Raw genomic sequence first — 25,256 nt, 5'->3', positions numbered from 1 at the left:
AAACCCGGGATTGAACCAGGGACCTTCAGATCTTCAGTCTGAGCTATTTCGGCTACACAGGGCCAAAATGGCCGTTTTCATTTGAAAACTAAAATCGGGAGCTCGCTCCGTGGAGCTTTGGCGACAAAGCTGTGGAGCCAGATAAAGGCCACAAAAATGCAATAATTGACTGTTATAGATGAGGAAGAAGCCTCGTATGTTTTCCGGTTCACTTTCTTAACAGCCTCGTTCGTTTTCATTGATCTAGGTTTTTTGAGATAATTCCTTTTTACCAGTTCACTTTCCAAACATGGGCTGTGTTTCCCTCTTGACAAACATCCACAATTCATAGTAGTCTTTGCCGAAACCCAGGATTGAACCAGGGACCTTCAGATCTTCAGTCTGATGCTCTCCCAACTGAGCTATTTCGGCTACACAAGGTCAAAATGGCCGTTTTCATTTGGAAACTAAAACCGGAGCGCGCTCCGTGGAGCTTAGGCGACAAAGCTGGGGAGCCAGATAAAGGCCACAAAAATGCAATAATTGACTGTTGTAGATGAGGAAGAAGCCTCGTGTGTTTTCATTAATGCAGTTTTTTTTAGATAATTCCTTTTTACCAGTTCACTTTCCTACCAGCCTCGTGTGTTTTCATTGAGATAATTCCTTTTTACCAGTTCACTTTCCTAAAATGGGCTGTTGTTCCCTCTCGACAAACATCCAAAATTCGTAGAAGTCTTTACCGAAACCCGGGATTGAACCAGGGACCTTAAAATCTTCAGTCTGATGCTCTCCCAACTGAGCTATTTCGGATACACAATGTCAAAATTCATTTGGAAACTATAACCGGAGCGCGCTCCTTGGAGCTTAGGCGACAAAGCTGGGGAGCCAGATAAAGGCCACAAAAATGCAATAATTGACTGTTGTAGATGAGGAAGAAGCCTCGTGTGTTTTCATTAATGCAGTTTTTTTTAGATAATTCCTTTTTACCAGTTCACTTTCTTACCAGCCTCGTATGTTTTCATTGATCTAGATTTTTTGAGATAATTCCTTTTTACCAGTTCACTTTCCTACCAGCCTCGTGTGTTTTCATTGAGATAATTCCTTTTTACCAGTTCACTTTCCTAACATGGGCTGTTGTTCCCTCTTGACAGACATCCACAATTCATAGTAGTCTTTGCCGAAACCCGGGATTGAACCAGGGACCTTCAGATCTTCAGTCTGAGCTATTTCGGCTACACAGGGCCAAAATGGCCGTTTTCATTTGAAAACTAAAATCGGGAGCTCGCTCCGTGGAGCTTTGGCGACAAAGCTGTGGAGCCAGATAAAGGCCACAAAAATGCAATAATTGACTGTTATAGATGAGGAAGAAGCCTCGCATGTTTTCATTGATCTAGGTTTTTTGAGATAATTCCTTTTTACCAGTTCACTTTCCAAACATGGGCTGTGTTTCCCTCTTGACAAACATCCACAATTCATAGTAGTCTTTGCCGAAACCCGGGATTGAACCAGGGACCTTTAGATCTTCAGTCTGATGCTCTCCCAACTGAGCTATTTCGGCTACACAAGGTCAAAATGGCCGTTTTCATTTGGAAACTAAAACCGGAGCGCGCTCCTTGGAGCTTAGGCGACAAAGCTGGGGAGCCAGATAAAGGCCACAAAAATGCAATAATTGACTGTTGTAGATGAGGAAGAAGCCTCGTGTGTTTTCATTAATGCAGTTTTTTTTAGATAATTCCTTTTTACCAGTTCACTTTCCTACCAGCCTCGTATGTTTTCATTGATCTAGGTTTTTAGAGATAATTCCTTTTTACCAGTTCACTTTCCAAACATGGGCTGTGTTTCCCTCTTGACAAACATCCACAATTCATAGTAGTCTTTGCCGAAACCCGGGATTGAACCAGGGACCTTTAGATCTTCAGTCTGATGCTCTCCCAACTGAGCTATTTCGGCTACACAAGGTCAAAATGGCCGTTTTCATTTGGAAACTAAAACCGGAGCGCGCTCCGTGGAGCTTAGGCGACAAAGCTGGGGAGCCAGATAAAGGCCACAAAAATGCAATAATTGACTGTTGTAGATGAGGAAGAAGCCTGGTGTGTTTTCATTAATGCAGGTTTTTTGAGATAATTCCTTTTTACCAGTTCACTTTCCTACCAGCCTCGTGTGTTTTCATTGAGATAATTCCTATTTACCAGTTCACTTTCCTACCAGCCTCGTATGTTTTCATTGATCTAGGTTTTTTGAGATAATTCCTTTTTACCAGTTCACTTTCCTACCAGCCTCGTGTGTTTTCATTGAGATAATTACTTTTTACCAGTTCACTTTCATAACATGGGCTGTTGTTCCCTCTTGACAGACATCCACAATTCATAGTAGTCTTTGCCGAAACCCGGGATTGAACCAGGGACCTTCAGATCTTCAGTCTGAGCTATTTCGGCTACACAGGGCCAAAATGGCCGTTTTCATTTGAAAACTAAAATCGGGAGCTCGCTCCGTGGAGCTTTGGCGACAAAGCTGTGGAGCCAGATAAAGGCCACAAAAATGCAATAATTGACTGTTATAGATGAGGAAGAAGCCTCGCATGTTTTCATTGATCTAGGTTTTGTGAGATAATTCCTTTTTACCAGTTCACTTTCCTACCAGCCTCGTGTGTTTTCATTGAGATAATTCCTTTTTACCAGTTCACTTTCCTAACATGAGCTGTTGTTCCCTCTTGACAAACATCCACAATTCATAGTAGTCTTTGCCGAAACCCGGGATTGAACCAGGGACCTTCAGATTTTCAGTCTGAGCTATTTCGGCTACACAGGGCCAAAATGGCCGTTTTCAATTGAAAACTAAAATCGGGAGCTCGCTCCGTGGAGCTTTGGCGACAAAGCTGTGGAGCCAGATAAAGGCCACAAAAATGCAATAATTGACTGTTATAGATGAGGAAGAAGCCTCGTATGTTTTCCGGTTCACTTTCTTACCAGCCTCGTTCGTTTTCATTGATCTAGGTTTTTTGAGATAATTCCTTTTTACCAGTTCACTTTCCAAACATGGGCTGTGTTTCCCTCTTGACAAACATCCACAATTCATAGTAGTCTTTGCCGAAACCCGGGATTGAACCAGGGACCTTCAGATCTTCAGTCTGATGCTCTCCCAACTGAGCTATTTCGGCTACACAAGGTCAAAATGGCCGTTTTCATTTGGAAACTAAAACCGGAGCGCGCTCCGTGGAGCTTAGGCGACAAAGCTGGGGAGCCAGATAAAGGCCACAAAAATGCAATAATTGACTGTTGTAGATGAGGAAGAAGCCTTGTGTGTTTTCATTAATGAAGCTTTTTTGAGAGAATTCCTTTTTACCAGTTCACTTTCCTACCAGCCTCGTTTGGTTTCATTGATCTAGGTTTTTTGAGATAATTCCTTTTTACCAGTTCACTTTCCAAACATGGGCTGTGTTTCCCTCTTGACAAACATCCACAATTCATAGTAGTCTTTGCCGAAACCCGGGATTGAACCAGGGACCTTTAGATCTTCAGTCTGATGCTCTCCCAACTGAGCTATTTCGGCTACACAGGGACAAAATGGCCGTTTTCATTTGAAAACTAAAATCGGGAGCTCGCTCCGTGGAGCTTTGGCGACAAAGCTGTGGAGCCAGATAAAGGCCACAAAAATGCAATAATTGACTGTTATAGATGAGGAAGAAGCCTCGTATGTTTTCCGGTTCACTTTCTTACCAGCCTCGTTCGTTTTCATTGATCTAGGTTTTTTGAGATAATTCCTTTTTACCAGTTCACTTTCCAAACATGGGCTGTGTTTCCCTCTTGACAAACATCCACAATTCATAGTAGTCTTTGCCGAAACCCGGGATTGAACCAGGGACCTTCAGATCTTCAGTCTGATGCTCTCCCAACTGAGCTATTTTGGCTACACAAGGTCAAAATGGCCGTTTTCATTTGGAAACTAAAACCGGAGCGCGCTCCGTGGAGCTTAGGCGACAAAGCTGGGGAGCCAGATAAAGGCCACAAAAATGCAATAATTGACTATTGTAGATGAGGAAGAAGCCTTGTGTGTTTTCATTAATGAAGCTTTTTTGAGAGAATTCCTTTTTACCAGTTCACTTTCCTACCAGCCTCGTTTGGTTTCATTGATCTAGGTTTTTTGAGATAATTCCTTTTTACCAGTTCACTTTTCAAACATGGGCTGTGTTTCCCTCTTGACAAACATCCACAATTCATAGTAGTCTTTGCCGAAACCCGGGATTGAACCAGGGACCTTTAGATCTTCAGTCTGATGCTCTCCCAACTGAGCTATTACGGCTACACAAGGTCAAAATGGCCGTTTTCATTTGGAAACTAAAACCGGAGCGCGCTCCGTGGAGCTTAGGCGACAAAGCTGGGGAGCCAGATAAAGGCCACAAAAATGCAATAATTGACTATTGTAGATGAGGAAGAAGCCTCGTGTGTTTTCATTAATGAAGCTTTTTTGAGATAATTCCTTTTTACCAGTTCACTTTCCAAACATGGGCTGTGTTTCCCTCTTGACAAACATCCACAATTCATAGTAGTCTTTGCCGAAACCCGGGATTGAACCAGGAACCTTCAGATCTTCAGTCTGATGCTCTCCCAACTGAGGTATTTCGGCTACACAAGGTCAAAATGGCCGTTTTCATTTGGAAACTAAAACCGGAGCGCGCTCCTTGGAGCTTAGGCGACAAAGCTGGGGAGCCAGATAAAGGCCACAAAAATGCAATAATTGACTGTTGTAGATGAGGAAGAAGCCTGGTGTGTTTTCATTAATGCAGGTTTTTTGAGATAATTCCTTTTTACCAGTTCACTTTCCTACCAGCCTCGTGTGTTTTCATTGAGATAATTCCTATTTACCAGTTCACTTTCCTACCAGCCTCGTATGTTTTCATTGATCTAGGTTTTTTGAGATAATTCCTTTTTACCAGTTCACTTTCCTACCAGCCTCGTGTGTTTTCATTGAGATAATTCCTTTTTACCAGTTCACTTTCCTAACATGAGCTGTTGTTCCCTCTTGACAAACATCCACAATTCATAGTAGTCTTTGCCGAAACCCGGGATTGAACCAGGGACCTTCAGATCTTCAGTCTGAGCTATTTCGGCTACACAGGGCCAAAATGGCCGTTTTCATTTGAAAACTAAAATCGGGAGCTCGCTCCGTGGAGCTTTGGCGACAAAGCTGTGGAGCCAGATAAAGGCCACAAAAATGCAATAATTGACTGTTATAGATGAGGAAGAAGCCTCGTATGTTTTCCGGTTCACTTTCTTAACAGCCTCGTTCGTTTTCATTGATCTAGGTTTTTTGAGATAATTCCTTTTTACCAGTTCACTTTCCAAACATGGGCTGTGTTTCCCTCTTGACAAACATCCACAATTCATAGTAGTCTTTGCCGAAACCCAGGATTGAACCAGGGACCTTCAGATCTTCAGTCTGATGCTCTCCCAACTGAGCTATTTCGGCTACACAAGGTCAAAATGGCCGTTTTCATTTGGAAACTAAAACCGGAGCGCGCTCCGTGGAGCTTAGGCGACAAAGCTGGGGAGCCAGATAAAGGCCACAAAAATGCAATAATTGACTGTTGTAGATGAGGAAGAAGCCTCGTGTGTTTTCATTAATGCAGTTTTTTTTAGATAATTCCTTTTTACCAGTTCACTTTCCTACCAGCCTCGTGTGTTTTCATTGAGATAATTCCTTTTTACCAGTTCACTTTCCTAAAATGGGCTGTTGTTCCCTCTCGACAAACATCCAAAATTCGTAGAAGTCTTTACCGAAACCCGGGATTGAACCAGGGACCTTAAAATCTTCAGTCTGATGCTCTCCCAACTGAGCTATTTCGGATACACAATGTCAAAATTCATTTGGAAACTATAACCGGAGCGCGCTCCTTGGAGCTTAGGCGACAAAGCTGGGGAGCCAGATAAAGGCCACAAAAATGCAATAATTGACTGTTGTAGATGAGGAAGAAGCCTCGTGTGTTTTCATTAATGCAGTTTTTTTTAGATAATTCCTTTTTACCAGTTCACTTTCTTACCAGCCTCGTGTGTTTTCATTGAGATAATTCCTTTTTACCAGTTCACTTTCCTAACATGGGCTGTTGTTCCCTCTTGACAGACATCCACAATTCATAGTAGTCTTTGCCGAAACCCGGGATTGAACCAGGGACCTTCAGATCTTCAGTCTGAGCTATTTCGGCTACACAGGGCCAAAATGGCCGTTTTCATTTGAAAACTAAAATCGGGAGCTCGCTCCGTGGAGCTTTGGCGACAAAGCTGTGGAGCCAGATAAAGGCCACAAAAATGCAATAATTGACTGTTATAGATGAGGAAGAAGCCTCGCATGTTTTCATTGATCTAGGTTTTTTGAGATAATTCCTTTTTACCAGTTCACTTTCCAAACATGGGCTGTGTTTCCCTCTTGACAAACATCCACAATTCATAGTAGTCTTTGCCGAAACCCGGGATTGAACCAGGGACCTTTAGATCTTCAGTCTGATGCTCTCCCAACTGAGCTATTTCGGCTACACAAGGTCAAAATGGCCGTTTTCATTTGGAAACTAAAACCGGAGCGCGCTCCTTGGAGCTTAGGCGACAAAGCTGGGGAGCCAGATAAAGGCCACAAAAATGCAATAATTGACTGTTGTAGATGAGGAAGAAGCCTCGTGTGTTTTCATTAATGCAGTTTTTTTTAGATAATTCCTTTTTACCAGTTCACTTTCCTACCAGCCTCGTATGTTTTCATTGATCTAGGTTTTTAGAGATAATTCCTTTTTACCAGTTCACTTTCCAAACATGGGCTGTGTTTCCCTCTTGACAAACATCCACAATTCATAGTAGTCTTTGCCGAAACCCGGGATTGAACCAGGGACCTTTAGATCTTCAGTCTGATGCTCTCCCAACTGAGCTATTTCGGCTACACAAGGTCAAAATGGCCGTTTTCATTTGGAAACTAAAACCGGAGCGCGCTCCGTGGAGCTTAGGCGACAAAGCTGGGGAGCCAGATAAAGGCCACAAAAATGCAATAATTGACTGTTGTAGATGAGGAAGAAGCCTGGTGTGTTTTCATTAATGCAGGTTTTTTGAGATAATTCCTTTTTACCAGTTCACTTTCCTACCAGCCTCGTGTGTTTTCATTGAGATAATTCCTATTTACCAGTTCACTTTCCTACCAGCCTCGTATGTTTTCATTGATCTAGGTTTTTTGAGATAATTCCTTTTTACCAGTTCACTTTCCTACCAGCCTCGTGTGTTTTCATTGAGATAATTCCTTTTTACCAGTTCACTTTCCTAACATGGGCTGTTGTTCCCTCTTGACAGACATCCACAATTCATAGTAGTCTTTGCCGAAACCCGGGATTGAACCAGGGACCTTCAGATCTTCAGTCTGAGCTATTTCGGCTACACAGGGCCAAAATGGCCGTTTTCATTTGAAAACTAAAATCGGGAGCTCGCTCCGTGGAGCTTTGGCGACAAAGCTGTGGAGCCAGATAAAGGCCACAAAAATGCAATAATTGACTGTTATAGATGAGGAAGAAGCCTCGCATGTTTTCATTGATCTAGGTTTTGTGAGATAATTCCTTTTTACCAGTTCACTTTCCTACCAGCCTCGTGTGTTTTCATTGAGATAATTCCTTTTTACCAGTTCACTTTCCTAACATGAGCTGTTGTTCCCTCTTGACAAACATCCACAATTCATAGTAGTCTTTGCCGAAACCCGGGATTGAACCAGGGACCTTCAGATTTTCAGTCTGAGCTATTTCGGCTACACAGGGCCAAAATGGCCGTTTTCAATTGAAAACTAAAATCGGGAGCTCGCTCCGTGGAGCTTTGGCGACAAAGCTGTGGAGCCAGATAAAGGCCACAAAAATGCAATAATTGACTGTTATAGATGAGGAAGAAGCCTCGTATGTTTTCCGGTTCACTTTCTTACCAGCCTCGTTCGTTTTCATTGATCTAGGTTTTTTGAGATAATTCCTTTTTACCAGTTCACTTTCCAAACATGGGCTGTGTTTCCCTCTTGACAAACATCCACAATTCATAGTAGTCTTTGCCGAAACCCGGGATTGAACCAGGACCTTCAGATCTTCAGTCTGATGCTCTCCCAACTGAGCTATTTCGGCTACACAAGGTCAAAATGGCCGTTTTCATTTGGAAACTAAAACCGGAGCGCGCTCCGTGGAGCTTAGGCGACAAAGCTGGGGAGCCAGATAAAGGCCACAAAAATGCAATAATTGACTGTTGTAGATGAGGAAGAAGCCTTGTGTGTTTTCATTAATGAAGCTTTTTTGAGAGAATTCCTTTTTACCAGTTCACTTTCCTACCAGCCTCGTTTGGTTTCATTGATCTAGGTTTTTTGAGATAATTCCTTTTTACCAGTTCACTTTCCAAACATGGGCTGTGTTTCCCTCTTGACAAACATCCACAATTCATAGTAGTCTTTGCCGAAACCCGGGATTGAACCAGGGACCTTTAGATCTTCAGTCTGATGCTCTCCCAACTGAGCTATTTCGGCTACACAGGGCCAAAATGGCCGTTTTCATTTGAAAACTAAAATCGGGAGCTCGCTCCGTGGAGCTTTGGCGACAAAGCTGTGGAGCCAGATAAAGGCCACAAAAATGCAATAATTGACTGTTATAGATGAGGAAGAAGCCTCGTATGTTTTCCGGTTCACTTTCTTAACAGCCTCGTTCGTTTTCATTGATCTAGGTTTTTTGAGATAATTCCTTTTTACCAGTTCACTTTCCAAACATGGGCTGTGTTTCCCTCTTGACAAACATCCACAATTCATAGTAGTCTTTGCCGAAACCCAGGATTGAACCAGGGACCTTCAGATCTTCAGTCTGATGCTCTCCCAACTGAGCTATTTCGGCTACACAAGGTCAAAATGGCCGTTTTCATTTGGAAACTAAAACCGGAGCGCGCTCCGTGGAGCTTAGGCGACAAAGCTGGGGAGCCAGATAAAGGCCACAAAAATGCAATAATTGACTGTTGTAGATGAGGAAGAAGCCTTGTGTGTTTTCATTAATGAAGCTTTTTTGAGAGAATTCCTTTTTACCAGTTCACTTTCCTACCAGCCTCGTTTGGTTTCATTGATCTAGGTTTTTTGAGATAATTCCTTTTTACCAGTTCACTTTCCAAACATGGGCTGTGTTTCCCTCTTGACAAACATCCACACTTCATAGTAGTCTTTGCCGAAACCCGGGATTGAACCAGGGACCTTTAGATCTTCAGTCTGATGCTCTCCCAACTGAGCTATTTCGGCTACACAAGGCCAAAATGGCCGTTTTCATTTGGAAACTAAAAACCGGAGCGCGCTCCTTGGAGCTTAGGCGACAAAGCTGGGGAGCCAGATAAAGGCCACAAAAATGCAATAATTGACTGTTGTAGATGAGGAAGAAGCCTGGTGTGTTTTCATTAATGCAGGTTTTTTGAGATAATTCCTTTTTACCAGTTCACTTTCCTACAGGCCACAAAAATGCAATAATTGACTGTTGTAGATGAGGAAGAAGCTTTGTGTGTTTTTGTTAATGAAGCTTTTTTGAGATAATTCCTTTTTACCAGTTCACTTTCCAAACATGGGCTGTGTTTCCGTCTTTACAAACATCCACAATTCATAGTAGTCTTTGCCGAAACCCGGGATTGAACCAGGGACCTTCAGATCTTCAGTTTTTTGAGATAATTCCTTTTTACCAGTTCACTTTCCAAACATGGGCTGTGTTTCCCTCTTGACAAACATCCACAATTCATAGTAGTCTTTGCCGAAACCCAGGATTGAACCAGGGACCTTCAGATCTTCAGTCTGATGCTCTCCCAACTGAGCTATTTCGGCTACACAGGGCCAAACTGGCCGTTTTCATTTGGAAACTATAACCGGAGCGCGCTCCTTGGAGCTTAGGCGACAAAGCTGGGGAGCCAGATAAAGGCCACAAAAATTCAATAATTGACTGTTGTAGATGAGGAAGAAGCCTCGTGTGTTTTCATTAATGCAGTTTTTTTTAGATAATTCCTTTTTACCAGTTCACTTTCCTACCAGGCTCGTGTGTTTACATTGAGATAATTCCTTTTTACCGGTTCACTTTCCTACCAGCCTCGTTTGTTTTCATTGATCTAGGTTTTTTGAGATAATTCCTTTTTACCATTTCACTTTCCAAACATGAGCTATTGTTCCCTCTTGACAAACATCCACAATTCATAGTAGTCTTTGCCGAAACCCGGGATTGAACCAGGGACCTTCAGATCTACAGTCTGACGCTCTCCCAAATGAGCTATTTCAACTACACAAGGCCAAAATGGCCGTTTTCATTTGGAAACTAAAACCGGAGCGCGCTCCTTGGAGCTTAGGCGACAAAGCTTCTGAGCCAGATAAAGGCCACAAAAATGCAATAATTGACTATTGTAGATGAGGAAGTAGCCTCGTGTGTTTTCATTAATGAAGCTTTTTTGAGATAATTCCTTTTTACCAGTTCACTTTCCAAACATGGGCTGTGTTTCCCTCTTGACAAAGATCCACAATTCATAGTCGTCTTTACCGAAACCCGGGATTGAACCAGGGACCTTCAGATCTTCAGTCTGATGCTCTCCCAAATGAGCTATTTCAGCTACACAGGGCCAAAATGGCCGTTTTCATTTGGAAACTCAAACCGGAGCGCGCTCCTTGGAGCTTAGGCGACAAAGCTGGGGAGCCAGATAAAGGCCACAAAAATGCAATAATTGACTGTTGTAGATGAGGAAGAAGCCTCGTGTGTTTTCATTAATGCAGTTTTTTTTAGATAATTCCTTTTTACCAGTTCACTTTCCTACCAGCCTCGTTTATTTTCATTGATCTAGGTTTTTTGAGATAATTCCTTTTTACCAGTTCACTTTCCAAACATGGGCTGTGTTTCCCTCTTGACAAACATCCACAATTCATAGTAGTCTTTGCCGAAACCCGGGATTGAACCAGGGACCTTTAGATCTTCAGTCTGATGCTCTCCCAACTGAGCTATTTCGGCTACACAAGGTCAAACTGGCCGTTTTCATTTGGAAACTAAAACCGGAGCGCGCTCCTTGGAGCTTAGGCGACAAAGCTGGGGAGCCAGATAAAGGCCACAAAAATGCAATAATTGACTGTTGTAGATGAGGAAGAAGCCTCGTGTGTTGTCATTAATGCAGGTTTTTTTGAGATAATTCCTTTTTACCAGTTCACTTTCCTACCAGCCTCGTGTGTTTTCATTGAGATAATTCCTTTTTACCAGTTCACTTTCCTAACATGATCTGTTGTTCCCTCTTGACAAACATCCACAATTCATAGTAGTCTTTGCCGAAACCCGGGATTGAACCAGGGACCTTCATATCTTCAGTCTGATGCTCTCCCAAATGAGCTATTTCAGCTACACAAGGCCAAAATGGCCGTTTTCATTTGGAAACTAAAACCGGAGCGCGCTCCTTGGCGCTTAGGCGAAAAAGCTCCTGAGCCAGATAAAGGCCACAAAAATGCAATAATTGACTATTGTAGATGAGGAAGAAGCCTCGTGTGTTTTCATTAATGAAGCTTTTTTGAGATAATTCCTTTTTACCAGTTCACTTTCCAAACATGGGCTGTGTTTCCCTCTTGACAAACATCCACAATTCATAGTAGTCTTTGCCGAAACCCGGGATTGAACCAGGGACCTTTAGATCTTCAGTCTGATGCTCTCCCAACTGAGCTATTTCGGCTACACAAGGTCAAAATGGCCGTTTTCATTTGGAAACTAAAACCGGAGCGCGCTCCTTGGAGCTTAGGCGACAAAGCTGGGGAGCCAGATAAAGGCCACAAAAATGCAATAATTGACTGTTGTAGATGAGGAAGAAGCCTCGTGTGTTTTCATTAATGCAGTTTTTTTTAGATAATTCCTTTTTACCAATTCACTTTCCTACCAGCCTCGTATGTTTTCATTGATCTAGGTTTTTAGAGATAATTCCTTTTTACCAGTTCACTTTCCAAACATGGGCTGTGTTTCCCTCTTGACAAACATCCACAATTCATAGTAGTCTTTGCCGAAACCCGGGATTGAACCAGGGACCTTTAGATCTTCAGTCTGATGCTCTCCCAACTGAGCTATTTCGGCTACACAAGGTCAAAATGGCCGTTTTCATTTGGAAACTAAAACCGGAGCGCGCTCCGTGGAGCTTAGGCGACAAAGCTGGGGAGCCAGATAAAGGCCACAAAAATGCAATAATTGACTGTTGTAGATGAGGAAGAAGCCTGGTGTGTTTTCATTAATGCAGGTTTTTTGAGATAATTCCTTTTTACCAGTTCACTTTCCTACCAGCCTCGTGTGTTTTCATTGAGATAATTCCTATTTACCAGTTCACTTTCCTACCAGCCTCGTATGTTTTCATTGATCTAGGTTTTTTGAGATAATTCCTTTTTACCAGTTCACTTTCCTACCAGCCTCGTGTGTTTTCATTGAGATAATTCCTTTTTACCAGTTCACTTTCCTAACATAAGCTGTTGTTCCCTCTTGACAGACATCCACAATTCATAGTAGTCTTTGCCGAAACCCGGGATTGAACCAGGGACCTTCAGATCTTCAGTCTGAGCTATTTCGGCTACACAGGGCCAAAATGGCCGTTTTCATTTGAAAACTAAAATCGGGAGCTCGCTCCGTGGAGCTTTGGCGACAAAGCTGTGGAGCCAGATAAAGGCCACAAAAATGCAATAATTGACTGTTATAGATGAGGAAGAAGCCTCGCATGTTTTCATTGATCTAGGTTTTGTGAGATAATTCCTTTTTACCAGTTCACTTTCCTACCAGCCTCGTGTGTTTTCATTGAGATAATTCCTTTTTACCAGTTCCCTTTCCTAACATGAGCTGTTGTTCCCTCTTGACAAACATCCACAATTCATAGTAGTCTTTGCCGAAACCCGGGATTGAACCAGGGACCTTCAGATCTTCAGTCTGAGCTATTTCGGCTACACAGGGCCAAAATGGCCGTTTTCATTTGAAAACTAAAATCGGGAGCTCGCTCCGTGGAGCTTTGGCGACAAAGCTGTGGAGCCAGATAAAGGCCACAAAAATGCAATAATTGACTGTTATAGATGAGGAAGAAGCCTCGTATGTTTTCCGGTTCACTTTCTTAACAGCCTTGTTCATTTTCATTGATCTAGGTTTTTTGAGATAATTCCTTTTTACCAGTTCACTTTCCAAACATGGGCTGTGTTTCCCTCTTGACAAACATCCACAATTCATAGTAGTCTTTGCCGAAACCCGGGATTGAACCAGGGACCTTCAGATCTTCAGTCTGATGCTCTCCCAACTGAGCTATTTCGGCTACACAAGGTCAAAATGGCCGTTTTCATTTGGAAACTAAAACCGGAGCGCGCTCCGTGGAGCTTAGGCGACAAAGCTGTGGAGCCAGATAAAGGCCACAAAAATGCAATAATTGACTGTTATAGATGAGGAAGAAGCCTCGCATGTTTTCATTGATCTAGGTTTTGTGAGATAATTCCTTTTTACCAGTTCACTTTCCTAACATGAGCTGTTGTTCCCTCTTGACAAACATCCACAATTCATAGTAGTCTTTGCCGAAACCCGGGATTGAACCAGGGACCTTTAGATCTTCAGTCTGATGCTCTCCCAACTGAGCTATTTCGGCTACACAAGGTCAAAATGGCCGTTTTCATTTGGAAACTAAAACCGGAGCGCGCTCCTTGGAGCTTAGGCGACAAAGCTGGGGAGCCAGATAAAGGCCACAAAAATGCAATAATTGACTGTTGTAGATGAGGAAGAAGCCTCGTGTGTTTTCATTAATGCAGTTTTTTTTAGATAATTCCTTTTTACCAGTTCACTTTCCTACCAGCCTCGTATGTTTTCATTGATCTAGATTTTTTGAGATAATTCCTTTTTACCAGTTCACTTTCCTACCAGCCTCGTGTGTTTTCATTGAGATAATTCCTATTTACCAGTTCACTTTCCTACCAGCCTCGTATGTTTTCATTCATCTAGGTTTTTTGAGATAATTCCTTTTTACCAGTTCACTTTCCTACCAGCCTCGTGTGTTTTCATTGAGATAATTCCTTTTTACCAGTTCACTTTCCTAACATGGGCTGTTGTTCCCTCTTGACAGACATCCACAATTCATAGTAGTCTTTGCCGAAACCCGGGATTGAACCAGGGACCTTTAGATCTTCAGTCTGATGCTCTCCCAACTGAGCTATTTCGGCTACACAGGGCCAAAATGGCCGTTTTCATTTGAAAACTAAAATCGGGAGCTCGCTCCGTGGAGCTTTGGCGACAAAGCTGTGGAGCCAGATAAAGGCCACAAAAATGCAATAATTGACTGTTATAGATGAGGAAGAAGCCTCGCATGTTTTCATTGATCTAGGTTTTGTGAGATAATTCCTTTTTACCAGTTCACTTTCCTACCAGCCTCGTGTGTTTTCATTGAGATAATTCCTTTTTACCAGTTCACTTTCCTAACATGGGCTGTGTTTCCCTCTTGACAAACATCCACAATTCATAGTAGTCTTTGCCGAAACCCGGGATTGAACCAGGGACCTTCAGATTTTCAGTCTGAGCTATTTCGGCTACACAGGGCCAAAATGGCCGTTTTCAATTGAAAACTAAAATCGGGAGCTCGCTCCGTGGAGCTTTGGCGACAAAGCTGTGGAGCCAGATAAAGGCCACAAAAATGCAATAATTGACTGTTATAGATGAGGAAGAAGCCTCGTATGTTTTCCGGTTCACTTTCTTACCAGCCTCGTTCGTTTTCATTGATCTAGGTTTTTTGAGATAATTCCTTTTTACCAGTTCACTTTCCAAACATGGGCTGTGTTTCCCTCTTGACAAACATCCACAATTCATAGTAGTCTTTGCCGAAACCCGGGATTGAACCAGGGACCTTCAGATCTTCAGTCTGATGCTCTCCCAACTGAGCTATTTCGGCTACACAAGGTCAAAATGGCCGTTTTCATTTGGAAACTAAAACCGGAGCGCGCTCCGTGGAGCTTAGGCGACAAAGCTGGGGAGCCAGATAAAGGCCACAAAAATGCAATAATTGACTGTTGTAGATGAGGAAGAAGCCTTGTGTGTTTTCATTAATGAAGCTTTTTTGAGAGAATTCCTTTTTACCAGTTCACTTTCCTACCAGCCTCGTTTGGTTTCATTGATCTAGGTTTTTTGAGATAATTCCTTTTTACCAGTTCACTTTCCAAACATGGGCTGTGTTTCCCTCTTGACAAACATCCACAATTCATAGTAGTCTTTGCCGAAACCCGGGATTGAACCAGGGACCTTTAGATCTTCAGTCTGATGCTCTCCCAACTGAGCTATTTCGGCTACACAGGGCCAAAATGGCCGTTTTCATTTGAAAACTAAAATCGGGAGCTCGCTCCGTGGAGCTTTGGCGACAAAGCTGTGGAGCCAGATAAAGGCCACAAAAATGCAATAATTGACTGTTATAGATGAGGAAGAAGCCTCGTATGTTTTCCGGTTCACTTTCTTACCAGCCTCGTTCGTTTTCATTGATCTAGGTTTTTTGAGATAATTCCTTTTTACCAGTTCACTTTCCAAACATGGGCTGTGTTTCCCTCTTGACAAACATCCACAATTCATAGTAGTCTTTGCCGAAACCCGGGATTGAACCAGGGACCTTTAGATCTTCAGTCTGATGCTCTCCCAACTGAGCTATTTCGGCTACACAAGGTCAAAATGGCCGTTTTCATTTGGAAACTAAAACCGGAGCGCGCTCCGTGGAGCTTAGGCGACAAAGCTGGGGAGCCAGATAAAGGCCACAAAAATGCAATAATTGACTATTGTAGATGAGGAAGAAGCCTCGTGTGTTTTCATTAATGAAGCTTTTTTGAGATAATTCCTTTTTACCAGTTCACTTTCCTACCAGCCTCGTTTGTTTTCATTGATCTAGGTTTTTTGAGATAATTCCTTTTTACCAGTTCACTTTCCAAACATGGGCTGTGTTTCCCTCTTGACAAACATCCACAATTCATAGTAGTCTTTGCCGAAACCCGGGATTGAACCAGGGACCTTTAGATCTTCAGTCTGATGCTCTCCCAACTGAGCTATTACGGATACACAAGGTCAAAATGGCCGTTTTCATTTGGAAACTAAAACCGGAGCGCGCTCCTTGGAGCTTAGGCGACAAAGCTGGGGAGCCAGATAAAGGCCACAAAAATGCAATAATTGACTATTGTAGATGAGGAAGAAGCCTCGTGTGTTTTCATTAATGAAGCTTTTTTGAGATAATTCCTTTTTACCAGTTCACTTTCCAAACATGGGCTGTGTTTCCCTCTTGACAAACATCCACAATTCATAGTAGTCTTTGCCGAAACCCGGGATTGAACCAGGAACCTTTAGATCTTCAGTCTGATGCTCTCCCAACTGAGCTATTACGGCTACACAAGGTCAAAATGGCCGTTTTCATTTGGAAACTAAAACCGGAGCGCGCTCCTTGGAGCTTAGGCGACAAAGCTGGGGAGCCAGATAAAGGCCACAAAAATGCAATAATTGACTGTTGTAGATGAGGAAGAAGCCTCGTGTGTTTTCATTAATGCAGTTTTTTTTAGATAATTCCTTTTTACCAGTTCACTTTCCTACCAGCCTCGTATGTTTTCATTGATCTAGGTTTTTAGAGATAATTCCTTTTTACCAGTTCACTTTCCAAACATGGGCTGTGTTTCCCTCTTGACAAACATCCACAATTCATAGTAGTCTTTGCCGAAACCCGGGATTGAACCAGGGACCTTTAGATCTTCAGTCTGATGCTCTCCCAACTGAGCTATTTCGGCTACACAAGGTGAAAATGGCCGTTTTCATTTGGAAACTAAAACCGGAGCGCGCTCCGTGGAGCTTAGGCGACAAAGCTGGGGAGCCAGATAAAGGCCACAAAAATGAAATAATTGACTGTTGTAGATGAGGAAGAAGCCTGGTGTGTTTTCATTAATGCAGGTTTTTTGAGATAATTCCTTTTTACCAGTTCACTTTCCTACCAGCCTCGTGTGTTTTCATTGAGATAATTCCTATTTACCAGTTCACTTTCCTACCAGCCTCGTATGTTTTCATTGATCTAGGTTTTTTGAGATAATTCCTTTTTACCAGTTCACTTTCCTAACATAAGCTGTTGTTCCCTCTTGACAGACATCCACAATTCATAGTAGTCTTTGCCGAAACCCGGGATTGAACCAGGGACCTTCAGATCTTCAGTCTGAGCTATTTCGGCTACACAGGGCCAAAATGGCCGTTTTCATTTGAAAACTAAAATCGGGAGCTCGCTCCGTGGAGCTTTGGCGACAAAGCTGTGGAGCCAGATAAAGGCCACAAAAATGCAATAATTGACTGTTATAGATGAGGAAGAAGCCTCGCATGTTTTCATTGATCTAGGTTTTGTGAGATAATTCCTTTTTACCAGTTCACTTTCCTACCAGCCTCGTGTGTTTTCATTGAGATAATTCCTTTTTACCAGTTCACTTTCCTAACATGAGCTGTTGTTCCCTCTTGACAAACATCCACAATTCATAGTAGTCTTTGCCGAAACCCGGGATTGAACCAGGGACCTTCAGCTCTTCAGTCTGAGCTATTTCGGCTACACAGGGCCAAAATGGCCGTTTTCATTTGAAAACTAAAATCGGGAGCTCGCTCCGTGGAGCTTTGGCGACAAAGCTGTGGAGCCAGATAAAGGCCACAAAAATGCAATAATTGACTGTTATAGATGAGGAAGAAGCCTCGTATGTTTTCCGGTTCACTTTCTTAACAGCCTCGTTCGTTTTCATTGATCTAGGTTTTTTGAGATAATTCCTTTTTACCAGTTCACTTTCCAAACATGGGCTGTGTTTCCCTCTTGACAAACATCCACAATTCATAGTAGTCTTTGCCGAAACCCAGGATTGAACCAGGGACCTTCAGATCTTCAGTCTGATGCTCTCCCAACTGAGCTATTTCGACTACACAAGGTCAAAATGGCCGTTTTCATTTGGAAACTAATACCGGAGCGCGCTCCGTGGAGCTTAGGCGACAAAGCTGGGGAGCCAGATAAAGGCCACAAAAATGCAATAATTGACTGTTGTAGATGAGGAAGAAGCCTTGTGTGTTTTCATTAATGAAGCTTTTTTGAGAGAATTCCTTTTTACCAGTTCACTTTCCTACCAGCCTCGTTTGGTTTCATTGATCTAGGTTTTTTGAGATAATTCCTTTTTACCAGTTCACTTTCCAAACATGGGCTGTGTTTCCCTCTTGACAAACATCCACAATTCATAGTAGTCTTTGCCGAAACCCGGGATTGAACCAGGGACCTTTAGATCTTCAGTCTGATGCTCTCCCAACTGAGCTATTTCGGCTACACAAGGCCAAAATGGCCGTTTTCATTTGGAAACTAAAAACCGGAGCGCGCTCCTTGGAGCTTAGGCGACAAAGCTGGGGAGCCAGATAAAGGCCACAAAAATGCAATAATTGACTGTTGTAGATGAGGAAGAAGCCTGGTGTGTTTTCATTAATGCAGTTTTTTTGAGATAATTCCTTTTTACCAGTTCACTTTCCTACAGGCCACAAAAATGCAATAATTGACTGTTGTAGATGAGGAAGAAGCTTTGTGTGTTTTTATTAATGAAGCTTTTTTGAGATAATTCCTTTTTTCCAGTTCACTTTCCAAACATGGGCTGTGTTTCCGTCTTTACAAACATCCACAATTCATAGTAGTCTTTGCCAAAACCCGGGATTGAACCAGGGACTTTCAGATCTTCAGTCTGATGCTCTCCCAACTGAGCTATTTCGGCTATACAGGGCTAAACTGGCCGTTTCCATTTGGAAACTAAAACCGGAGCGCGCTCCTTGGAGCTTAGGCGACAAAGCTGGGGAGCCAGATAAAGGCCACAAAAATGCAATAATTGACTGTTGTAGCTGAGGAAAAAGCCTCGTGTGTTTTCATTAATGCAGTTTTTTTTAGATAATTCCTTTTTACCGGTTCACTTTCCTACCAGCCTCGTGTGTTTTCATTGAGATAATTCCTTTTTACCAGTTCACTTTCCAAACATGGGCTGTGTTTCCCTCTTGACAAACATCCACACTTCATAGTAGTCTTTGCCGAAACCCGGGATTGAACCAGGGACCTTTAGATCTTCAGTCTGATGCTCTCCCAACTGAGCTATTTCGGCTACACAAGGCCAAAATGGCCGTTTTCATTTGGAAACTAAAAACCGGAGCGCGCTCCTTGGAGCTTAGGCGACAAAGCTGGGGAGCCAGATAAAGGCCACAAAAATGCAATAATTGACTGTTGTAGATGAGGAAGAAGCCTGGTGTGTTTTCATTAATGCAGGTTTTTTGAGATAATTCCTTTTTACCAGTTCACTTTCCTACAGGCCACAAAAATGCAATAATTGACTGTTGTAGATGAGGAAGAAGCTTTGTGTGTTTTTGTTAATGAAGCTTTTTTGAGATAATTCCTTTTTACCAGTTCACTTTCCAAACATGGGCTGTGTTTCCGTCTTTACAAACATCCACAATTCATAGTAGTCTTTGCCGAAACCCGGGATTGAACCAGGGACCTTCAGATCTTCAGTTTTTTGAGATAATTCCTTTTTACCAGTTCACTTTCCAAACATGGGCTGTGTTTCCCTCTTGACAAACATCCACAATTCATAGTAGTCTTTGCCGAAACCCAGGATTGAACCAGGGACCTTCAGATCTTCAGTCTGATGCTCTCCCAACTGAGCTATTTCGGCTACACAGGGCCAAACTGGCCGTTTTCATTTGGAAACTATAACCGGAGCGCGCTCCTTGGAGCTTAGGCGACAAAGCTGGGGAGCCAGATAAAGGCCACAAAAATTCAATAATTGACTGTTGTAGATGAGGAAGAAGCCTCGTGTGTTTTCATTAATGCAGTTTTTTTTAGATAATTCCTTTTTACCAGTTCACTTTCCTACCAGGCTCGTGTGTTTACATTGAGATAATTCCTTTTTACCGGTTCACTTTCCTACCAGCCTCGTTTGTTTTCATTGATCTAGGTTTTTTGAGATAATTCCTTTTTACCATTTCACTTTCCAAACATGAGCTATTGTTCCCTCTTGACAAACATCCACAATTCATAGTAGTCTTTGCCGAAACCCGGGATTGAACCAGGGACCTTCAGATCTACAGTCTGACGCTCTCCCAAATGAGCTATTTCAACTACACAAGGCCAAAATGGCCGTTTTCATTTGGAAACTAAAACCGGAGCGCGCTCCTTGGAGCTTAGGCGACAAAGCTTCTGAGCCAGATAAAGGCCACAAAAATGCAATAATTGACTATTGTAGATGAGGAAGTAGCCTCGTGTGTTTTCATTAATGAAGCTTTTTTGAGATAATTCCTTTTTACCAGTTCACTTTCCAAACATGGGCTGTGTTTCCCTCTTGACAAAGATCCACAATTCATAGTCGTCTTTACCGAAACCCGGGATTGAACCAGGGACCTTCAGATCTTCAGTCTGATGCTCTCCCAAATGAGCTATTTCAGCTACACAGGGCCAAAATGGCCGTTTTCATTTGGAAACTCAAACCGGAGCGCGCTCCTTGGAGCTTAGGCGACAAAGCTGGGGAGCCAGATAAAGGCCACAAAAATGCAATAATTGACTGTTGTAGATGAGGAAGAAGCCTCGTGTGTTTTCATTAATGCAGTTTTTTTTAGATAATTCCTTTTTACCAGTTCACTTTCCTACCAGCCTCGTTTATTTTCATTGATCTAGGTTTTTTGAGATAATTCCTTTTTACCAGTTCACTTTCCAAACATGGGCTGTGTTTCCCTCTTGACAAACATCCACAATTCATAGTAGTCTTTGCCGAAACCCGGGATTGAACCAGGGACCTTTAGATCTTCAGTCTGATGCTCTCCCAACTGAGCTATTTCGGCTACACAAGGTCAAACTGGCCGTTTTCATTTGGAAACTAAAACCGGAGCGCGCTCCTTGGAGCTTAGGCGACAAAGCTGGGGAGCCAGATAAAGGCCACAAAAATGCAATAATTGACTGTTGTAGATGAGGAAGAAGCCTCGTGTGTTGTCATTAATGCAGGTTTTTTTGAGATAATTCCTTTTTACCAGTTCACTTTCCTACCAGCCTCGTGTGTTTTCATTGAGATAATTCCTTTTTACCAGTTCACTTTCCTAACATGATCTGTTGTTCCCTCTTGACAAACATCCACAATTCATAGTAGTCTTTGCCGAAACCCGGGATTGAACCAGGGACCTTCATATCTTCAGTCTGATGCTCTCCCAAATGAGCTATTTCAGCTACACAAGGCCAAAATGGCCGTTTTCATTTGGAAACTAAAACCGGAGCGCGCTCCTTGGCGCTTAGGCGAAAAAGCTCCTGAGCCAGATAAAGGCCACAAAAATGCAATAATTGACTATTGTAGATGAGGAAGAAGCCTCGTGTGTTTTCATTAATGAAGCTTTTTTGAGATAATTCCTTTTTACCAGTTCACTTTCCAAACATGGGCTGTGTTTCCCTCTTGACAAACATCCACAATTCATAGTAGTCTTTGCCGAAACCCGGGATTGAACCAGGGACCTTTAGATCTTCAGTCTGATGCTCTCCCAACTGAGCTATTTCGGCTACACAAGGTCAAAATGGCCGTTTTCATTTGGAAACTAAAACCGGAGCGCGCTCCTTGGAGCTTAGGCGACAAAGCTGGGGAGCCAGATAAAGGCCACAAAAATGCAATAATTGACTGTTGTAGATGAGGAAGAAGCCTCGTGTGTTTTCATTAATGCAGTTTTTTTTAGATAATTCCTTTTTACCAATTCACTTTCCTACCAGCCTCGTATGTTTTCATTGATCTAGGTTTTTAGAGATAATTCCTTTTTACCAGTTCACTTTCCAAACATGGGCTGTGTTTCCCTCTTGACAAACATCCACAATTCATAGTAGTCTTTGCCGAAACCCGGGATTGAACCAGGGACCTTTAGATCTTCAGTCTGATGCTCTCCCAACTGAGCTATTTCGGCTACACAAGGTCAAAATGGCCGTTTTCATTTGGAAACTAAAACCGGAGCGCGCTCCGTGGAGCTTAGGCGACAAAGCTGGGGAGCCAGATAAAGGCCACAAAAATGCAATAATTGACTGTTGTAGATGAGGAAGAAGCCTGGTGTGTTTTCATTAATGCAGGTTTTTTGAGATAATTCCTTTTTACCAGTTCACTTTCCTACCAGCCTCGTGTGTTTTCATTGAGATAATTCCTATTTACCAGTTCACTTTCCTACCAGCCTCGTATGTTTTCATTGATCTAGGTTTTTTGAGATAATTCCTTTTTACCAGTTCACTTTCCTACCAGCCTCGTGTGTTTTCATTGAGATAATTCCTTTTTACCAGTTCACTTTCCTAACATAAGCTGTTGTTCCCTCTTGACAGACATCCACAATTCATAGTAGTCTTTGCCGAAACCCGGGATTGAACCAGGGACCTTCAGATCTTCAGTCTGAGCTATTTCGGCTACACAGGGCCAAAATGGCCGTTTTCATTTGAAAACTAAAATCGGGAGCTCGCTCCGTGGAGCTTTGGCGACAAAGCTGTGGAGCCAGATAAAGGCCACAAAAATGCAATAATTGACTGTTATAGATGAGGAAGAAGCCTCGTATGTTTTCCGGTTCACTTTCTTAACAGCCTTGTTCATTTTCATTGATCTAGGTTTTTTGAGATAATTCCTTTTTACCAGTTCACTTTCCAAACATGGGCTGTGTTTCCCTCTTGACAAACATCCACAATTCATAGTAGTCTTTGCCGAAACCCGGGATTGAACCAGGGACCTTCAGATCTTCAGTCTGATGCTCTCCCAACTGAGCTATTTCGGCTACACAAGGTCAAAATGGCCGTTTTCATTTGGAAACTAAAACCGGAGCGCGCTCCGTGGAGCTTAGGCGACAAAGCTGTGGAGCCAGATAAAGGCCACAAAAATGCAATAATTGACTGTTATAGATGAGGAAGAAGCCTCGCATGTTTTCATTGATCTAGGTTTTGTGAGATAATTCCTTTTTACCAGTTCACTTTCCTAACATGAGCTGTTGTTCCCTCTTGACAAACATCCACAATTCATAGTAGTCTTTGCCGAAACCCGGGATTGAACCAGGGACCTTTAGATCTTCAGTCTGATGCTCTCCCAACTGAGCTATTTCGGCTACACAAGGTCAAAATGGCCGTTTTCATTTGGAAACTAAAACCGGAGCGCGCTCCTTGGAGCTTAGGCGACAAAGCTGGGGAGCCAGATAAAGGCCACAAAAATGCAATAATTGACTGTTGTAGATGAGGAAGAAGCCTCGTGTGTTTTCATTAATGCAGTTTTTTTTAGATAATTCCTTTTTACCAGTTCACTTTCCTACCAGCCTCGTATGTTTTCATTGATCTAGATTTTTTGAGATAATTCCTTTTTACCAGTTCACTTTCCTACCAGCCTCGTGTGTTTTCATTGAGATAATTCCTATTTACCAGTTCACTTTCCTACCAGCCTCGTATGTTTTCATTCATCTAGGTTTTTTGAGATAATTCCTTTTTACCAGTTCACTTTCCTACCAGCCTCGTGTGTTTTCATTGAGATAATTCCTTTTTACCAGTTCACTTTCCTAACATGGGCTGTTGTTCCCTCTTGACAGACATCCACAATTCATAGTAGTCTTTGCCGAAACCCGGGATTGAACCAGGGACCTTTAGATCTTCAGTCTGATGCTCTCCCAACTGAGCTATTTCGGCTACACAGGGCCAAAATGGCCGTTTTCATTTGAAAACTAAAATCGGGAGCTCGCTCCGTGGAGCTTTGGCGACAAAGCTGTGGAGCCAGATAAAGGCCACAAAAATGCAATAATTGACTGTTATAGATGAGGAAGAAGCCTCGCATGTTTTCATTGATCTAGGTTTTGTGAGATAATTCCTTTTTACCAGTTCACTTTCCTACCAGCCTCGTGTGTTTTCATTGAGATAATTCCTTTTTACCAGTTCACTTTCCTAACATGGGCTGTGTTTCCCTCTTGACAAACATCCACAATTCATAGTAGTCTTTGCCGAAACCCGGGATTGAACCAGGGACCTTCAGATTTTCAGTCTGAGCTATTTCGGCTACACAGGGCCAAAATGGCCGTTTTCAATTGAAAACTAAAATCGGGAGCTCGCTCCGTGGAGCTTTGGCGACAAAGCTGTGGAGCCAGATAAAGGCCACAAAAATGCAATAATTGACTGTTATAGATGAGGAAGAAGCCTCGTATGTTTTCCGGTTCACTTTCTTACCAGCCTCGTTCGTTTTCATTGATCTAGGTTTTTTGAGATAATTCCTTTTTACCAGTTCACTTTCCAAACATGGGCTGTGTTTCCCTCTTGACAAACATCCACAATTCATAGTAGTCTTTGCCGAAACCCGGGATTGAACCAGGGACCTTCAGATCTTCAGTCTGATGCTCTCCCAACTGAGCTATTTCGGCTACACAAGGTCAAAATGGCCGTTTTCATTTGGAAACTAAAACCGGAGCGCGCTCCGTGGAGCTTAGGCGACAAAGCTGGGGAGCCAGATAAAGGCCACAAAAATGCAATAATTGACTGTTGTAGATGAGGAAGAAGCCTTGTGTGTTTTCATTAATGAAGCTTTTTTGAGAGAATTCCTTTTTACCAGTTCACTTTCCTACCAGCCTCGTTTGGTTTCATTGATCTAGGTTTTTTGAGATAATTCCTTTTTACCAGTTCACTTTCCAAACATGGGCTGTGTTTCCCTCTTGACAAACATCCACAATTCATAGTAGTCTTTGCCGAAACCCGGGATTGAACCAGGGACCTTTAGATCTTCAGTCTGATGCTCTCCCAACTGAGCTATTTCGGCTACACAGGGCCAAAATGGCCGTTTTCATTTGAAAACTAAAATCGGGAGCTCGCTCCGTGGAGCTTTGGCGACAAAGCTGTGGAGCCAGATAAAGGCCACAAAAATGCAATAATTGACTGTTATAGATGAGGAAGAAGCCTCGTATGTTTTCCGGTTCACTTTCTTACCAGCCTCGTTCGTTTTCATTGATCTAGGTTTTTTGAGATAATTCCTTTTTACCAGTTCACTTTCCAAACATGGGCTGTGTTTCCCTCTTGACAAACATCCACAATTCATAGTAGTCTTTGCCGAAACCCGGGATTGAACCAGGGACCTTTAGATCTTCAGTCTGATGCTCTCCCAACTGAGCTATTTCGGCTACACAAGGTCAAAATGGCCGTTTTCATTTGGAAACTAAAACCGGAGCGCGCTCCGTGGAGCTTAGGCGACAAAGCTGGGGAGCCAGATAAAGGCCACAAAAATGCAATAATTGACTATTG

General features: G+C 42.6%; 7 non-coding genes across 7 annotated transcripts; all 7 read right to left on the bottom strand.

Annotated features, from left to right (window-relative positions):
- Window positions 1–3,063: 3,063 nt before the first annotated feature.
- On the bottom strand, window positions 3,064–3,136 carry trnaf-gaa (transfer RNA phenylalanine (anticodon GAA)). The gene has a single exon. It is a non-coding gene; the product is annotated as a tRNA-Phe (tRNA).
- Window positions 3,137–10,183: 7,047 nt separating this feature from the next.
- Window positions 10,184–10,256, bottom strand: trnay-gua (transfer RNA tyrosine (anticodon GUA)). The gene has a single exon. It is a non-coding gene; the product is annotated as a tRNA-Tyr (tRNA).
- A 2,945-nt stretch (window positions 10,257–13,201) lies between these two features.
- trnaf-gaa (transfer RNA phenylalanine (anticodon GAA)) lies at window positions 13,202–13,274 on the bottom strand. The gene has a single exon. It is a non-coding gene; the product is annotated as a tRNA-Phe (tRNA).
- Window positions 13,275–14,815: 1,541 nt separating this feature from the next.
- Window positions 14,816–14,888, bottom strand: trnaf-gaa (transfer RNA phenylalanine (anticodon GAA)). Its single transcript has one exon. It is a non-coding gene; the product is annotated as a tRNA-Phe (tRNA).
- A 5,156-nt stretch (window positions 14,889–20,044) lies between these two features.
- On the bottom strand, window positions 20,045–20,117 carry trnay-gua (transfer RNA tyrosine (anticodon GUA)). The gene has a single exon. It is a non-coding gene; the product is annotated as a tRNA-Tyr (tRNA).
- Window positions 20,118–22,698: 2,581 nt separating this feature from the next.
- trnaf-gaa (transfer RNA phenylalanine (anticodon GAA)) lies at window positions 22,699–22,771 on the bottom strand. Its single transcript has one exon. It is a non-coding gene; the product is annotated as a tRNA-Phe (tRNA).
- A 1,541-nt stretch (window positions 22,772–24,312) lies between these two features.
- On the bottom strand, window positions 24,313–24,385 carry trnaf-gaa (transfer RNA phenylalanine (anticodon GAA)). The gene has a single exon. It is a non-coding gene; the product is annotated as a tRNA-Phe (tRNA).
- Window positions 24,386–25,256: the final 871 nt, after the last annotated feature.

The sequence above is a fragment of the Odontesthes bonariensis genome, chromosome 14 (genome assembly GCF_027942865.1).
Source record: "Odontesthes bonariensis isolate fOdoBon6 chromosome 14, fOdoBon6.hap1, whole genome shotgun sequence".
Taxonomy (NCBI): Eukaryota; Metazoa; Chordata; class Actinopteri; order Atheriniformes; family Atherinopsidae; genus Odontesthes; species Odontesthes bonariensis.
Note: the sequence above shows the minus strand (reverse complement) of the source record. Positions and strands in the feature narration are given on the sequence as shown.